The sequence below is a fragment of the Haemaphysalis longicornis genome, unplaced genomic scaffold (genome assembly GCF_048455015.1).
Source record: "Haemaphysalis longicornis isolate Haplotype H1 unplaced genomic scaffold, Haemaphysalis longicornis Haplotype H1 scaffold_10, whole genome shotgun sequence".
In the NCBI taxonomy this organism is placed as follows: domain Eukaryota; kingdom Metazoa; phylum Arthropoda; class Arachnida; order Ixodida; family Ixodidae; genus Haemaphysalis; species Haemaphysalis longicornis.
In genome coordinates, this window is record NW_027526204.1 from 16,560,496 (window position 1) to 16,577,245 (window position 16,750).

The following is a 16,750-nucleotide window of genomic DNA, read 5'->3' on the forward strand; positions in this document are numbered from 1 at the left end:
TTAAAAAAAACTGGCTCTTCTTGAAATTAATCTTCTGTTTAGCTTTACTAAGGGCGTCTAGCAGCTGTGAGAGATGTGATATGTGCTCATCTCTGCTCCTGGAATAGATTATTATGTCATCGACGTACACTACACAAAATTGTCCAATCAACTCTTGTAGGATAGTGTCCATCATTTTCTGGAACCATGCTCCAGAATTATTCCATCCGAAGGGGAGTCGGTTGTACTCATAAGTTCACTAAGCAGACAAACAACTGTCCCGTTCTCGTCCTTTCAACTGCGCCTCCTTCTCCTCTTCTGGATGCTGCCCGTCTCCTCGTCAACCTCTTCCTCTTCCTGTTAGAATTCTGCCTTCTCTTCCGTATTTACCCCTGAATCTTGCAGCCGCCTTCCAGACTCCCCATTGCTTGATTATCCAGTCATGCCAGACTTTAAACTCCATTCATACGGAAATGCAAAACACGTTGACGAATTGAAACTCTTAGCATCCGCGGGAATGGATGGCATCAATTCCAAAATAGTGAAAAAACAATAACCAATATTAGGCATTATTTTTTCGTACATATTTCAGCAGTCCATTTCATGTGGAGTGGTGCCGGCGGACTGGAAGCTTGGTAAGATCGTTCCTGTGCCGAAAAAAGGTCTATCATCTTCACCGAGTAATTATCGCCCAATTTCTATCACAAGTGTATACTATAAATTATTGGAACATAATTTATTCACGTTCAATACATTTCTTTCACCCTAATCAACACGGTTTTCAAAAACCACTTTCATAGGACACTCAACTCGCGCTGTTCGTAACGACCTCAGCTCTAGCCTCGATACTAACATGCATCTAGATGCCATTTTCATTGATTTCAAGCCCCCGAAGCTAGAATACCCATGTGCCATCTGGGATCCCCATCTGATCACTCTTATTAAAACACTTGAATCTATTCAAAATCGCGCAGCGAAAGTCAGTTATTCAGACTACTCCTACCATAGCAGCGTTACCGAAATAAAATCTCAAACTAACATGGTTAACTTCGCATCATGCCGCAAAATTTGAAGACTATCCGCCGCGGTGGCTCAGTGGCTAAGGCGTTGCGCTGCTGAGCACAAGGTTGCGGGTTCGATTCCCGGCCGCGGCAGCCGCTTTTCTGATGGAGGCGAAAAGCAAAAAACGCCCGTGTGTACGAGATTTCGGCGCACGTTAAAGATCCCCAGGTGGTCCAAATTAATCCGGAGCCCTCCACTACGGCGCACCTCGTCGCCTGCGCTGCGTCGGCGCGTTAAACCCTACAATCAATCAATCAAAATTTCAAGACTGTGTTTGTTTATATATTTTGTCATGCATTCATCTAAACCATGTTATCGTTTCAGATCATCGTCTTTTATGCCGTATCAGCCACTCGAAAGCTGTTTATCCGCCCCGTGGGCATATCACTGCCTATCACTCATCGTTTTTTGTGCAAACATCAAGAGTATAAAAAGATCTTCCTGCTGACATCGCGCACTTCTACAGCATCGCCCATTTCAAAGAAGCCATCGAACAAACCATCCGTTTGTGAACTATCTCTCCCCTCATGTAACACCCCTTGGCTGGGGCCTTCAAGGTATTATAAATAAATAAATTGGTAATAATGACGATGCAGAAACAACTTTATGCTGAGGAGCTCAAGGTCCTTTAGGTCGTTGAGTTTCTTAGTAAGTATACTAGAGAGGAAACTCCGCCTGGAAGTCTATACCCGCGTGAAGGGTCATGGTTTTATTGGAAGAACACAACTGCTAGATTGGCTTGTCTATCAAATTCTTAGCGCCCTTGGGTTCGCTCTCTCCACTATGTAGTGCATGTCTAGGAAGTTGCGCTTCTCCAAAATGGCCGAACCTCGATTTGTTTTTCTCAATTCACTTGGAAAATATAAATTTTCCTACATTTTACACATACACTTGTGAATTCTGCACAGAGCCATGCACTCTCGACAGCATGGTTTGGGAGTGCCGCCACACACCATCCCTTGCCCCAAATCCCAATCCCAAATTTGAGCAGTGGGACGGTCGGTTGACTAGCTCCAACCCGGACAACAAACAACAGCTAGTAGACCGGGCGAGCACGCCCGCCAAGACCCAGGGCTTCCTGGAATAAGGAGGTCCCACACCTGGCTGTCAACCCAAAAACATCGACTGCTCAATTAAATATTGATTCCTCCTCCTCTTTGTTAGTCTATGCTAAAGCAGCAGCGTTTCATTATGAGCAAGTGTTACACCATCAGTACCAATTTACATAGGTACAAGCCCGTAATTATTATGGAGACGTTATTTTCTGCTAAGCAGAGTATGCTATCCGGCTATTTTACGCACTGGCAGCTAATATATAAACAGCGCCCGGACATCTTCACTGAGCAGGCAATTTGCCGCCGCGAAATGTGTAGCCGACGGCCTGCTACAAAAACACCAAGGAAAACACCGCGAAGGTACCAGAACTTATCAAACACTTTGCTTTTTTAAATGTTTCCAAAGTAAGAGTCTTTAATGTGTTTGCCCCAAGATTTTACAATATTTTTGACAACCAGCTTTGTCTGCAGAATATTAATCATGATCGTCCTGGCAGACTCTCAGTAAGAAGATACAAGCTTATTTTAACACGCTTATACACGCTCAGTAAATACACGCTTTATTTTGTATTTCCTTAACTGTAAAACACCATGATTTTTAATATATATTTACACACTCTACTTCAGGTTCTTGTGACCTTTTTGATGTGCTGAAACTTTATTCTTCTAATACAACCTAAATAATATACTAAGGCAAGCGTGGGGCTTAATGGAGGACCATGACGACACAGACGGCCTCGATGGGAGCCGCATAGACGCTAACGCCAGATTCCTCTCTCGTGCATTTTGAAAGAAACTCTACGGGTTTACATACATTGTGGCCCTTTCCTTAGGTAATTTTCGGTCACATGTAAAGATTTTTAGCTCTCCGAAGTGTCAAACTAGCCTGAGTAGAAAAGAGCACGAGGGGCGCATTTTATTTTCGAGGACGCCTAATGAGTATACGAATATCAATGACATTGTAGGTGCTGATAGGTATTTAGCACCTCCTCCTTGCCCCAAACCCAAAACTTGGTTAAGAACCTTCAAACAAAAAAAAGGTTGCAATAATCTCTTCCTTATAGATGTGGCTTAGACAAAAGAATAGCGATTAATATTACCATGTTAACTGCTACATGCTAAGTTTGCATAATTGTTCGCTTTCGCTATTTTTGCAATTGTACATTCAATTACTATGAAGAGCTACGGTTTGAATATGCCCGCTCATTTTTTATCATTGTTTGCTTTCGTTATTTTCTTATTGTAACGAGAATTGATCAATTGGCCAATCGACATTTTACACAAATAAAGACCCTTTTTAAATACGCACGCCCAAACACTTCAGGTATTATGCGGTCGGCACTACTCTGAACTATTGCCCTTTCAATTCATAGTTGTTGTTGTTGTAACCTTTATTAGAAAGGAAGGCCAAAGGCCCGGGGGGGGGGGGGGGGGTCGGAAGGGAATTCAGAGGACAAAGCACTGTTCTTATGATGCCGGCTTCAAGGGTTCTCTTCAGAAGTTATGCAGACCACTGCTGAATTGCCCGTACTAGGCCGCTTTTTGTGGCATAAATGTCGATTTCGAAGAGTGTGTCGTGTGAGAGGGATGTTGGGTCGATGTAGGTTGAGGTGTCGTGGTGAGAGGGAGTGAATGTACGAAATCGAGAAAACTTGGGGCAGTGCCAGATGAGGTGGTGGAGATCGGCTGCGTTGGAGTGGTGGCAGTAGGGACATCGGCGGGCGTGCTGGGGATAATACCATTGTCGAATGGTCTCTGGTGCCGTACAGGTGTTGGTCAGGAACTCGTTTAACAAGATCTCTTGTGCTCGGGTCAGGGTGGGGAAGGAGGTGAGGTGGCCTGAAGGGGTGAGCGCCTTGAGGCCTTGTTGTTTCACCTGCTTGAATCTACGGAGCCTGATTGCGGGAGCGAGAGTGGGGTCATCGTGAGGGAAGTTGGGCCAGGGGTGGTCCGAGAAGGGCGGCGCCGGGGGTCCATTGGAGGCTATTGTGAGAAGGGCCTCCTGTGCAGCCACGTGGGCTGCTTGGTTCCCAGGAGCGGCTGGTTCATGACCGCGGGTCCAGTCGATTCGGACTTGGCCGCCTGATGTTTGGAGCACAGTGATTTGATGAATAATGTGGTGGACAGAAGGGTGGGTGGACATGGGATGACAAAACTCTTGGGGAGCTTCATATGAGTCTGTTAAGATGCCATGGTTGGGGGGAATGGGGAGATGGTAATCGTATATTTAGTAGTCGAGATAATCGTGGATAGCGATGAGCTCCGCGTCCGTTGAAGTAATATTGGGAATACGGTGATATTGGGCTCCCATGATGGATAAATTGTCCGGGCTGATCCATGCTGTGCCGACGTGTGGGTTTATGTGGCTGGCGTCGGTGTATACGTCAATTTCACACGGTCGTTTAGTTGAGGCAAGGCTTCGGCAGCGTTGCTGTCGAAGCCTGGGCTTCCGTGAAGCATGGGCTTGAGTGAAGTGGGGCAGCTGCCAGGTGGGTATTGGGACTGGAAAATTAGGTAAGGAATATTGCTTCGTTGATCCCACGCGGTGAGGAGCACGCCTTGGTGGGGGAGTTGTCGTTTAAACTTCTATTGATCCGTTTGTTCCTGAATGATGCGGTCGATTGGTGGGAGGGTAACTGCTTGTGGGAGGTTTGCAATTTTTGTAGGACGTTGGATGCCAGTGATGGTGCCTAGGGTGGAATTGGGAAGAACTTCTTGCGTGCGTCGTTGGGTGCAGTTTTTGATAGGGTCCCCAATGCAGGAGGTCCTTCTCTTCCTTGCCTTCTCTATCAGATCACATTGATCTTGAAAAGCGTTGCTCAAAGCTGCCTCCCATATTTTCATGAATGTGGAATATGCAACGTTTGAGTGGTTCTTCCGTGAGCAAACCCTAAGACAAGACAAGTTTGCATTGAAGAGGGAGGAAGGTACTGTCTGATCTTCCTACCGAACGTCTTCACCCGCGTAAATGGGTTACCTTATCGCCCACACAGTGTGCGGTTATTGGTCATTAAGACCCTCTGGTGTCATGAGGAAGGAACGTGTTCCAAGACGCTGTATTACGAGACTATCGCGACATTTTTTGGGGCCATTTTCTTATGCCGATCGGCATGGCTAGCGCCAAGGATTCAGACAAGCGGCGTGACTTTCCCCGGTAGCTTCGTTGTGCTGCGTGAGCGGTCAAATCACTGAGTACTAGGGCTGGACCACGTTCGGGAGTAAGGTGCGATAATCATTATGCGAGTTTTTTACGCCACGTTTTCATCTCCCAAGACGATTTGGGACGGCAAGGCGTTACGTATTTGCGACTAGAGCGTAAAAGCAGCACCACAAGCAAGCATATATGTTACATTCGAATGTGATCGCTCGGCCGCAAACGGTGGCATTGCTACACAAAATCTGTCAATTAAACTCGCCCAGAAATACTGAGTTCCTTGTGGTCATGTCAATATCAGCAATGGAAGAGCAGAAACACTCATTTCAAATTTCAGCCGTGAGCACCACCATATACTATTCAGAAAGGCAGCCGCCCACCTGGACGAGGTTAACGAGGCCGACGCGCTAGGTACCTTAGCCGTTTTTACAGAATAGACTCAGCCCGGGAAAAGCCAACAAACTAGACGTGGACCCTCATATGGCGGTGTCACAAAGGCCGTAGCCTTTATGTCATCGACTCCTCCCGCAGCTCCATTTCTCTGTTCTCGAAGGTGTGTCAGACCCCAAAACAAACGATAATCACCGATAAAACAAAGCGACCGATGCTCCAACGGCCTTACAAAGTTTCGGCTGCACAACGGGATGCTATTCGCCAGCAAGTAAAGGACACGCTCCACGACGACGTTGTAGTGCTTTGAGGAGCCCTTGGTCCTCGCATGTGGTACTCGCCGAAAAGAAAGACGGCACACTCCGATTTCGTGTAGAATTCACAGTGCTTAACAAAACTACCAAAAAAGATGTCTTCCGTTTCACTCACGCACGACTCGGTAGATCACCTGCACCATGCAAGGTATTTCCGGTCGAATGATTTTCGCCGCGGATACTTGAGAATCGAAGTCAACAAACGGGATCGCGGAATAACTACCATTGCTTGTCTTCAAGGGTTGCGAATCTAAGGTGACACATTTTGATTAAGTTTTCACCGGCAATTTCGTAAAGGACGATAGACACGCTTTTGTCCGGACTCAAATGCCACCTATTCTTAGGGTACCTGGGAGCGTAATTTTGCCAACCGTTTGAAGAACACCTAGAGTGGTTTTTCGAATTTATTGAAGTTATACTTTCCACAAAAGTTCCCCTTAGGCCGGCGAAGGGCCAGCTTCTATATCTAGGCTACAGTGGCAGAACAGCGGAGCTCTTTGAGTAATTGTATAGAATAAAAAAATCAGTTTTCCAAGTGAAATAGCAGATTACGCTGGGTGAACAGAGCAACTATTGAGCTTTTTTCCAAAAGGGAACTAAATCGGCCTTCTATGAAAAAAAGCAATCCTTGTTTTTTCCTGTCAAGAAATTGTGGCCGCTGTAAAAAGCCAATGAAAACAAAACACGTTTTACATGGTGGAATTTGAACCCGGATCTCCAAAGCAACAGTTCTTTTCACTTTGCTTACCAGCCGTTTTTGCACGATAACATCATTTACAGGTAAATATACAAGGTGTGTAAAAGGTTACACATTGTTCAGTAGTAGCTAGGGCCGCAGGCGTGATAGGTTACAACATTTGGTATTAAGGTGACAAAGAAATAAAACTAGTAAAGAAAACAGCAATCAAGGAAGCATAGGAAGAGTTTGGAGGTACTCAAAGTGACTCACCTGGTGCTTTAAGACGGACGAGACAAAAAGGAAGAACACTTATCACAACAAAGGCTATGGTAAAATGACACAGGAAATTCTATGTGCCTTATAAGCCTGCACCAATTTTTTCTTGTATGTACCACCGACGAAAGCAATTGATAAAATAAAGCATAGAAGCACTGATCTGTTCAGCTCTTGCCATTTTGCATCTGCTCCCCCCCTCGTTTGTATTGTATTTCTTAATAGCATAGTTCCTTCGTTCGAGCATCCTTCGCAGTTTCGTGTCAGAGCCTGCAGTTCCGAGTGCAGTAGTCGTCCGTTCTGCTTTCTGCAGAAAGTACCGCCTTACGCGAGGAGCGTGAATCTAGCCTAGCTTTCTACTTAGAGCATCTACCCACCATATATTCTACTGCATCTATCCCAGCTTTCCAAAGCGAGAGGAAGCCAAAGGCAAAGAGGCTGTCGCCAACAAAAGGATGTTCGTCACCACACAACAAACTTGAGGCCAGACGAAGTGACGCGCCACGAAGTTCGGAGGCACGATTGGATTTCATCCCAAAATTACATTGCCGTGTTAATGCCTACGATTACCTATTCAGCATCTCCCGCTTTCCACAAAGGAGGTATTCTGAGCCCCAATGAAAGAAGTCCGGCTCCTGCTGACGAACCATGACTGGCAACACGGCCATGCGGAAGAGGAAAAGAGTTGAGTGCTGACGGCAATGGGCGATTGCCTGTCACTTAAGCACGTCGTCTCCACCCTGAGGGACAGGGTGGAGACGACGGCGACAGGGGACGACAGTATGGAGCCTCCTGTCGATAGGGTGCCGGTGGGTGAGGTCGACGAGTAGTAGCCGGGTAGGCCATGCCTTTCTGCTCACGGCGTGCTTGCGGCGCTGTTGAAGTTCCCAGCACTTGCTGCATTTCTTCCCTAATGCGTCAGTACAGGAAGCGACTAGGGGTTGCAGCGGCGTTGGGAGAAAATTCCGCAGCTCCGCTCTGACCACTGCGCAGGTAATCTTGAGTAGGCTATCTGCCGAAATCCGCATGCCGTAGATGTACTTCACATTTGCCGCACCAACATAGTTGCGGTCACACTGCTTAGCACGCATTTCGAGGACCTTCTCAATTGGGCTGACTTGGGTCACAAATTTGGCGACGGTTTTGGCCAGATAACGGAAAATTCCAGCAAACAGTTCCTCCTTCTCATGCGCAATAGGAAGCCTAACTGCTTTTTTCCACCATACAAGGGTTAGCACACCTGGAAAGGCTCGCCTTCCCTTCCCTTTCGTTATGGTGTTGTGCCCGCGTCTGCAGCAAGACTTCGGCCCGCCCTTTTTGCACAACTATGTGGAACGTCGTTAATAATTGCGATTTGCATTCGTTTCAACGCTCAAGGGAGCTCTCATGGTTTTCGAACAAGATCCGTGCTTAGTCCTAAAGGTAGAAGAACACTTGCATGGGTGTCTCAGCGTCGTCCGTGCGATCTGCCCCAACCAGTTTTCCGGGTCCCCCGAAGGTGACCCATAGAATTAGGGGGCACCCTGGGTTGCTGAAGAACGAGTGCAGAATTGGAAGCGGTGGTAATAGTGCAGGCATTGATAAGGGTGTTTTCACGATTTTGTCTTTCTTCAACTTATCCGAAAGCAGTCGAAACTCTGGTTGAGGACCTTGCTGTCGTCGCCTGGCATGAGGCCGGCTTGCTTGTCCGCTTGACGAGGGCTTAGGGTGCATGTACCCAGCACCTCCACAAGATGTCACTTAGCCAAAGATGACACAGCTGGTATGAAAGAAAAACAAGTTTTTTTGAATGAACGTGAGCTCTACTAACAACGCAAAGAATATGCAGAAGTGGCGGAGCACAGTCAACAAAATGACGTGCGCAGGCGAGTGTCGGCTGATCGAATGCCATGGCGTGAGTTGTAAGGGTATTTATATTTTAGCGCGGGTGTTTCTCGAACCACAGAATTACTCCAGAACACTGTAGATAAAATGATGATGATGATGGTTGGTGTTTCATGGCGCAAGGCCAACGAGGGCAAAGAGCGCCAGAAAAGAAGTTATATAATGAAGCGAAGTGATTACCACAAAAAGGTAGGTAAAAAAAACATGTAAACCGAACATAGTAAAATCAATTAAAGGTAATGGTGATGGCTGGTGTATAGGGCCAGATTTGATTATGCGTGATATGAGATAAGGTTTAAAAACTTAACATCTCACAAATACTCAAACACACGTTTCAGGGAAACCATGGCATTGTCACCAAGAAACAGCGATGGATGTAGGGGAATATGTTGTCTGTAGAGTTCTCTGAAGTGTTCGTGTCGTGTTGTGTGAAGTGCCTTGCATGTTATTAGTATGTGCACTACGGATAGGGCCTCTCCGCACCTGCCGCACTGGGGTCTAGGAGATCCCGTCAGCAGATACGAGTGAGTTGCATGCGTGTGCCCCATCCGTAGCCTAGCCAAGGCGACTTCTGTGTTTCTGTTGTGTGAGTCAGCTGTGTACCGTCCCAAGTGTGGCTTTATTACATGTAGTTTGTTGTCTGTCTGCTCGTTCCAGTGTGTTTGCCATGTTCTGCGCAAGTGTTCTCTTACGTGTGGCTTGAGGTCTGTATATGGTACGCTTGTTATGTCTACAGTGTTCCTGAGTGCAGCAGCAGCGGCCCTCTCGTCTGCCAACTCGTTCCCAGCGATCCCAGCGTGTCCTGGGACCCAGCAGAAGAGCAGCTGATGCTTCTCCGCATACACCGACATGATAGTGTTGAATACAAGATTAATTATATGGTTTTTGGGGGGTTTATGCGATGATAATGCGCGAACAACACTCAAAGAATCCGTGTAGATGATAGAATTGGGAATTCGATTTTCAAGGATATGTCGTACAATCAGTAAAATTCCGTACGCTTCTGCTGAAAAAATTGTTGTGTGCACGCTCATGGTTCTGGCTGCATTGAAATTTGGACCATGAACAGCGCACGACACAATAGTGGAGGTTTTAGAAGCGTCACTGTAGAATTCAGCACGTGGGTATTTGAACTGCAAAGAAAGAAAGTGCTGCAGTATTGCAGCTCGCGGTACCCGATTTTTGTCAAGCTTTATAAAAGAAAGGTCACAGGACACAGGGCGAACTTGCCAAGGCGGTAAAATGCTTAAAGAGGATGACCTGTACACGTCTAAAAACGAAGCACTCAGATCCGAGGCTCGCTCTCTCGCTCGAAGTGAAAAAGGCGGAGTAACGGACGGGCGATTTACAAACAGCGCGGATGTGGATGTATCGTTAAGGACAGGATAAAAAGGGTGGTTATTCTGAGATGAAATTTTAAAAGCATAAAGTAAGTCTATGTACGTTCGCTGGTTCTCAAGGCTCCACTTATTACATTCAACCTATATACTCTCGACAGGGCTAGTGCGAAAAGCACCCGACGCAAACCGTAGCCCCAAGTGTAGTACTGGGTCAAGCATTCGCAATGCTGTTTTACTCGCCGACCCATATACCACACTGCCATAGTCCAAACGAGACCCAACCAAAGCAGTATAGAGCCGTAGTAGGAGTTCTTTGTCTGAACCATAGGAATGGTGGGAGAGAACCTTCAGGATATTCATTGTTTTAAGACATTTATGTTTACGTTTCTTGATGTGTGGAATGAATGTGAGTTTCTGGTCAAACACAACACCTAAAATCTTGTACTCCTTGTTCACAGGAAGCGACACGCCATTAAGTGTAATGTCTGGGTCTCGAAGGATCCCGCGCTTCCTAGAGAACAGAACGCAGGAGCTTTTTGCAGGATTCAATTTAAAACCATTCTTGTCGGCCCAGCTGGCAAGCTTCTTGACGCCGAGCTGGACTTGACGTTCGCATATTGACATATTACAAGATTTAAACGATATCTGCACGTCATCTACATACATAGAGTAAGAAATTGTAGGCGGCAGTGCCTTCCCAAGGGAGTTCATCTTTACTATGAAGAGAGTGCAGCTTAGAACTCCACCTTGCGGCACGCCATTTTCCTGCACGTGTACCTTTGACAGTGCAGAACCAACTCTGACGCGAAAGGTTCTCTCTGAGAAATAAATAATAACGGTATTTAACATGTTACCAGAGACACTGAACGACTTAAGGTCAGTAAGTATGCCATAACGCCATGCGGTGTCATAGGCCTTCTCTATGTCAAAAAACACCGTAAGACAGAATTGTTTGTGAATGAAGGCATCCTTAATGTATGACTATAGTGCCACAGGTTGATCGTTTGTGGATCTCCCTGCCCTGAAGCCTGCCTGGTAGCTCTCGAGAAGACCGTTGTACTCCAAAAAGTACACAAGACTCCGGTTTATCATCTTCTCGAGAAGCTTGCACAGGGCAATGGGTCGTTAGCTAGCGGGAGAAGAAGGGTCCTTCCCTTCTTTCAAAAATGCTACAACTATGGCATTCCTCCAAGACTTTGGAATGTGCCCCGAAAGCCATATCTTGTTGAAAAGGTGAAGAAGTGTTACAAGAGTGTCTGTGTGTAAGTTCTGTATCATTGTATATGTAAGGTTGTCTGGGCCTGTAGCTGAGGGTTTACACGTGCTCAGAGCACCCCTCAGCTCATGAAGTGTGAACACAGAGTTATAAGAAGTGGCTGACCTGTCATTGTCATGTAAAGGCTTCTTTCCGGCCATTTGTTTGTGTTTCATGAAAGTGTTTGTGTAGTGTGCTGAACTGGAAACGCGTTGGAAGTGTTGTGCGAGTGCGTCAGCCTGGTCTTCGAGTGTGTCCCCGGTTGTGCTGACCAGAGGCAGGCTGTGTGTTTGTTGTCCTTTGAGTTTGCGTATTAAGTGCGAATGCACTTTATAAGCGACCCTGAATTTCGTCGACCGCCGTCCGTCCGCATAGCAACAGCCGCGGGTGCGCGCGCTCCTCGTCTTCCTTGGCAACGGGGGGAGACGGGCGCGCGCTGCCTGGCCGCTGACATGGCACATACCCACGTGGGGGATTGGCCAGGAATCTCCGCGTCTTCCTTGGCAACGGGGGGAGATGGGCGCGCGCTGCCTGGCCGCTGACATGGCACATACCCACGTGGGGGATTGGCCAGGAATCGGGCGTGAGAAGGGCTAATGCACCCTCTTAAAGGAGTACTGACACGAAATTTCAAAGCTGAGATCCGCTCTAGCAATCAAGTACAACGACAACACAAATAGGTGTCTGTGAATAAATGCATCTTTCTTTCTTTGTAGTTGTGTGTGTGTGTGTGATCTCTCTTTCGCGAACATTACCGAACCGCGCAAATTCAACTCGTGCATTCGCACTTTCACATTCTTCCCCTCGGGGAAATGTGGGGAATTTTTTTCTTGTCCATACTTTCCGTGTGTCTGTGTAGGCGTTTATTGATGTTATGAAGGAACGCCAACTCTCTCGTTTTGCCTCACGACGCACACGTTTTCCTAACGCCTTTGCCCGTTTGAACAAAATGAGGTTACCCGACGTGGGGTACCGACGAAGGACACCCCACGCCTTGTTCTGGGCCTCTCGCGCCCGCCAGCAGTCCTCATTCCACCACGGCCTCCGCTGGTTGCGCGGGGCACCAGAGGCGTGGGGAATGGACTTTTTGGCGGCGTCGAGGATGTGCGCCGTGAGCAGTTGGGTAGCTTCTTCAACGTGTAGGTGTCCTATGAATGTGTGGTGTAGTTTGGATGTCTCTGTAAATGTATTCCAGTTAGCTCTTGCTTCATTAAACCTTTTATGGGAAGATGGACTGCTCGGGCCTGTACCTATATACGTTAATGAAGTGGGGAAATGGTCACTACCATATGGGTCCGTGCCCACACCCCACTCAAGACATGGAAAGAGAATTGCAGAGCCAATAGCCAGGTCAAGATGTGAGTATGTGTTGTGACCTATGTTATGGTATGTAGGCTGTTTATTGTTGAAAAGGCATGCTCCAGAGGATGTAAGAAACCTCTCTATTAGGCGACCTCGGGCATCCGTACGAGAAGAGCCCCAAAGAGAATTGTGAGCATTAAGGTCGCCTGTTAGAATGTATGGTTCGGGCAGCTGGTCAACCAGCGCCTCGAAGTCAGAACTCAAAAGTGTAACATCAGGAGGAATGTATATGGACCATACCGTTATCAACCTATTAAATATTATTAGGCGTATTGCTACAGCCTCAAGGATAGTGTTTAAAGTGACAGGGTGGCATGCTAATGATTTCCGGACGATTATGGCCACACCGCCAGAAGAGTGTGTGCAGCCATCCCTGTCTTTCCTGTATACCAGGTAACTATTCAAGAAATTTGTGTGTTTAGAATTCAAATGTGTTTCCTGAACACACATTACACTTGGCTGATTGCTATGCAGAATCTCATACACGTCGTCAAGATTATTCAGAAGGCCTCTGCAGTTCCATTGTACTATGTTCTCTCGGAGTGTTCGGAGCTACTGGACTGTGTTGTTTATGTGTCGTCTTTCGGGGCTGTGACTCTCGTCTTTTTTGGCTTGTCGGGAGGCTTTGGCGTCGGGACGCGTTCTTTGCGGTGCACCGCAGACAAGAACGGACCGACGTCCATTTCATCCTCGGATGTCCTCGGAGCGCCTGAGGGATCAGGCTCCTTGGACCGCGAACCCTTTGGGGCGCGCTTTTCCTTGCCCGCAACCACCGAGGGATTCAGGAACGCCTCGGATGGCGCAGGCGGTGCGGTGGGGGTGGGAGCTGCCGCTGGCTCCCCCACGTCCATCTCCTCTGCGCCCTCGCCTGTGGCTTGGGACGCTGGAGTGGAAGTGGACGATGCAGCATCGCTTCCACCAGACGTGGTTGCCCCCACAGCCGCTGCTGGCTCAGCGAGCGGTGCGGAGGTGGGTTGGGCTGCCTGAGGCAACCCAGGGGGGGGGGGGGGTGGGAGCGGGACCAAGTCCGACTCGCGGTACTGAGTCCCCGCCGAAACCAGACGCCGCTCCGCCCCCCGGCGAGCTGCGTCGGCGTACCTCCCCAGAGGGAAAGAGGCGAACCTCTTCCGCGCCTCTGGGAAAGTGATGTTTTCTGTTGCCTTGATGTTGATTATCTTTTAACATTTCACACGTGCGGGAGTACGCAGCATGAGGTCCATGGGAGTTGCTGCACATTAATTGTTCAGCCTGGCAGTTATCTGTCTCATGATCTTGCGATGAACATTTCGCACACGTTGTTTTTCCACGACAGGATGTGGTGCCATGCCCGAACCGTTGGCACTTGAAACAGCGCCGCGGGTTCGGGATGTACGGCCGGACAGAACAATGAATGAAACCTGCTTTGATGGATTCGGGGAGTGAGGAACGGTCAAATGTTAAGAAAACATGCTTTGTCATGATTTGCTTATCATCTCGCCGCATGGTGATGCGCCTCACTGCCGTCACGCCCTCGCCTTTCAGACCTTCGAGCAGATCGGCTTCTGTCTCATTTATCAGATCTGGCTCAGAGATCACACCCTGAGAGCTATTGAGGCTACGGTGGGGTGTGACTCTGATGTCCAGATCTGCCATGCGATTCTGGGTAAGGAGGCTTGTGGCTTGCTGGTGAGTGTTCACCTCGATCAGCACTTCGCCGGTTCTCAGTTTCTTGGCTTTGAAAGACTTGCCCAGGATGCCTTGAAGGAATTTGGTGATAAGGAACACTGACTGGGAGGAGATAGGATTCGACTTGGTTAGAGATTCAACAATCAAGAATTGCGGATAGTTATCTGGCTTTTGGGGTGCAATTGTTGGCAAGGGTGGAAATGTAGCTTCGGTGCGGCCCCTTTTCGGGGGCCGATCACGTTTGGAGGGGGGTTTGGAAAATGCCATGTGATACATTGGAAAGCAGGGAGACGGGGGTACTTTCTCCTTTGACCTTACCCTGGTAGTCAAAGAGGTCCCGGAGCTCCCTGCCTGGTAGACAGGCAGGGAGCCCATCGGCCGGAGCTTGACCAAGGCTCCGACGGCCACCGTTTACGGCTTCTACCCTTCACCTTTAAACACCTAGCCACGGTTGGACACGGCTTATGTTGGGAGCTCGGGGTCCGCGGTGTCGCTGCTCACCGTCACCATGAATACTCAAGGTGCCCCGTGCGGGGCACTGTAGATAAAAGAAGATTGTTCTAGGCTAATGGTGTTAATGTGAAACACTCTCCCTATGAAATGAGATAGCTCGTCTGGCATAAGAAAGAAAGAATTTTACGCGCGCTTTGCTTGAGACACCGATAACAAAGCCCGGCTCAGCCAGGCGGTAAAATTAAAATATAAACAAATCTATTACACATGTCGCGCCAATATTGCATGCAACGTGTGCCCAATCATTGTGTCACATTATTGATACGAAAAAAAAGAACCTGCTTGGGTGACTTAGCCGGAAAGGATAAGTCGCTGTTGTTTGTTTTAGACGAGCTCGGTTTTAAAAACATATCCGAATTGCCATTGAGAAAACTTGGTTGATTGCTTATTATTTTTGTGGTTACAGGCATTTTTCGCTTTTTAATTTCATGCCCTTCAAGGACGAAATCTGTGTGTGTAGTCTAATGTGCACTTTAAATATTGTGGAAACTTCTTTTTTGTAATACAGAAAGTGTACGGTAAGCAAGTACTATTTCTCCCCACAAACGTGCAATAGCGGAATTCAAAATTAAATAGAGCCCGATATAACTTCTTTGCTATTGTGGCTGACACGAAATAGCTTTCCCGGTTTCTGATTCCACCGTTCTGCGTAGTTAAGGCTGCCGTTTATCTCGCATGTTCATTCCATGACATGTGCTGAGATAAACGAGTGCCGCAATGTTTTATCGATATTTCCGGAAAACTCACCATTGTTCCTTATAAAAAAATGTTTTAATCATTAAAATAAGGACATTGTGCTCAATTTAAGCTTGCAATTTGACACGCAATTCGCGGTCGTTCGCCCGGATTTCCACTACGTTTTTCACACCTACAAAATAAATACCGCGCAGTCATTTGGGTAAGTGACAAATGTAGTTCAGTAAAATTTACAGCTGGTCTAGTTGGTTTTGATTCATCGTAAGTAGCGCTTGAAACGGGACACAGAAGAAAAGACACACACGACGGCGCTACGATGACACACGACGACACACGACGGCCGTCGTGTGTGTCTTCTCTTCTGTGTCCCGTTTCAAGCGCTACTTACGATTAAGTGACAAATCTTCATCATGTCAGGTTCCGGGGGAACAATGGCCTGTGCTTTGCGAGAGACACGTTACGGCTGTCTGCCTACAATACCCCCTTACTGTCTGCTCTTGAACCACAGTAAAAGTGAGGCGCAATATTCAGAAATACGGTTTCTTATTTTGGGTCCAGACTAGGGCGTTTATATTTTCTGAATTGTTAGAATTAGAATAACGTTTGCGCCTTTATATAGTAGATGATGCATGCTATATAGAGACTCCAAATGGGATTCGGGGCATATTCTCCATTTCGAATTATCTAATAGTTTTGTCCTGCATTAGTAACCACTATCGGTTTTTCTATGATCATTTGCGGCGTTTGCCCGGCGTTTGCCCTGCCCATACAACAATATAAGACTCGAGTACCTCAATACTGAGTACCTCAATTCTGATTCATTTGTGACCAAACTACCAGCTCGGCTCCAGTTCTGTGGTTCCACAAGCTATTATTTTCTGTATTTTGTTCTCAGGTAACACTTTTTGAACAAAATTTCCTCCGGCGCCACCCAGAAAACGAGTTTTCTCGCCTTGCACAAGATGCTCCGACAAAATATCTACTGAAACAGAGGCACAACCTTGCCAGACTATTATTCAGAGCATAATATCCGTTCAGTTTGTTTCTCACCGAACTGTTTTGCCTAATTTTTTCTCACCAGCTCAACATCAACTTGGTAATATTTGTTTTACGAGAAACGATTCACGTA